Here is a 2314-nt window from a genome sequence, read left to right as displayed (position 1 = left end):
AATCGATAATGCATTACCATCAAGAATATACGGACTACCGAAATTGCACAAACCCAATATTCCACTAAGGCCAATCGTGTCCTGTATACAGTCGCCAACCGAAAAGATATCTAAATTTCTAAAAGATATATTAAAAAAATGCAAGAAACCAAAATGAATACTATATAAAAGATTCCATGGATTTTAAAGAAAAAATTAAAAACAAAATAATACCGGACGATCACGTTTTAATATCCATAGATGTAGTGTCGCTATATACAAATGTACCCTTTGACCTCGTCAAGGAAGTCTTAACAAAAAAGTGGACAATATAATGTTATATACTGATATCCCTTTGGATGAATTTATAAACGCGGTGGATTTTACATTAAAATCAACTTTCTTTCAATATGAAGACACATTTTATAAACAAATAGAAGGCTGCGCGATGGGAATGACAATCTCAAGTGTAGTTGCCCAATTAGTTATGAAATTTTTAGAAGAAACAGTTATCAAAAATCAACCATAAATTACAATTTAAAGCCGAAATAGAAGAACAAAGCAAAATAAATTTCTTAGATTTGACCTTGCACCGCAGTAAAAATAGTATAAAAACGAGTTGGTATACTAAAGACAGCAAATCTACTAGGTACCTACATTTTGAATCGAACCACCCCATCGCCCAAAAAAAATCTGTTGTAATAGGTCTGGCGGATAAGGCAATTATGCTGTCCGATCCTGAATTTAAAAAGGAAGCGTTAGGAAAAGCCAGGCACGCACTTAAACAAAACTGTTACCCGCAAAATCTAATAGACAAAATTAAAAAAAAAGAATTCATAAATTCTACAACGATCTTCAACATAACCACAAATTTCAAAACAATAAAACAAAATATATACCGTTGCCATACATTGCAGGCCTATCCGAAACCATCCAAGGTATTCTAAAGGAACATGACGTCAAAATAGGTCATAAGGCACACAATTTGCAAGAGCAATTTTCCTCTAAAATTAAAGCAAAAATACCAGATGAAAAAAGAAGCAACATAGTATACGAAATTCCATGTTTGGGTTGCGATAATGTGTACATTGGACAAACGAGTCAGTATCTCAAAAATAGAATGAATGGGCACAAATTTGACAAAGCCAACAGAACAGCTGTTCATACACACTGTAGCGAAACTAAACATTCATTCGATTTTCAAAATGTAAAGATACTGAAAACAGAGCCCAATATTAAAAAAAGAGAACTCAACGAATCGATAGAAATTCAAAAAAACAAAAATTCCATAAACTTTAAAACCGACACAAAAGGCCTTAGTAAAATTTTCCATACAGTTCTGATTTAAATATAAAATATAATCTAAAAACTAAATAAATAACGGTAGCTGTTACAAAATTAAATCTAAAGTAAAAAATAAAGTAAATAAATAACATCGCCGGGAAAAAAAACGTACTTTCGTAGTTCTGCGTCGCATGCCAATTGATATCTCAGTCCGCACGATAGATCCGCACACACGCGTATACTAATTGTTATTGTCAGTATTTACATCGTTTATATTTCTACAATTTTAAATCGTGCCGTCGTGTGTTGTATCTAAATGTTTTTAGTTCTACATCGATTTCAAAATTAGGGTAAGTTTTATTGTTCTCGTTCTCGGTGCCTTGTATAAAACCCTGTCAATTTTTTAGATGTTTTTGAAAAAGACCGAATACACCGGTCGAAACGTTAAATAAATTTATTGTGAATTGGAAACTTTGTTGTTTTACGTAACGGACCATAATATATACCCAAGAAAAACGTCTTGATTTTAATATATATAGAACGGTCCAAGAACACAAAAACAAGAATGTATATATATATATATATATATATATATATATATATATATATATATATATATATATATATATATATATATATATATATATATATATATATATATATATATATATATATATATATATATATATATTCTCACGTATTGATTCACGGATGGAAAAATGTGATGACACTATATTCCGGGATATCATCCGTTCGCTCGTTGAACTCCGACTGCAATCCTGTAGACGTTTCGAAGTGTTTTCGGAGCGCGAGCATTGAAGATGCCAAGCGAGATTTTGGCGAAACGTTTGCAGGATTCCAGTCGGAGAGTTCAACAAGCGAACGGATGATATCCCCGGAATAGTAGTGTCATCATATATATATATATATATATATATATATATATATATATATATATATATATATATATATATATATACTATATATATATATATATACTATATCAATATTATATATATATATATTATATTATATATATATATATATATAT

The sequence above is a fragment of the Cylas formicarius genome, unplaced genomic scaffold (genome assembly GCF_029955315.1).
Source record: "Cylas formicarius isolate icCylForm1 unplaced genomic scaffold, icCylForm1.1 PGA_scaffold_10__41_contigs__length_53128322, whole genome shotgun sequence".
Taxonomy (NCBI): Eukaryota; Metazoa; Arthropoda; class Insecta; order Coleoptera; family Brentidae; genus Cylas; species Cylas formicarius.
This window is presented reverse-complemented; position numbering follows the sequence as displayed.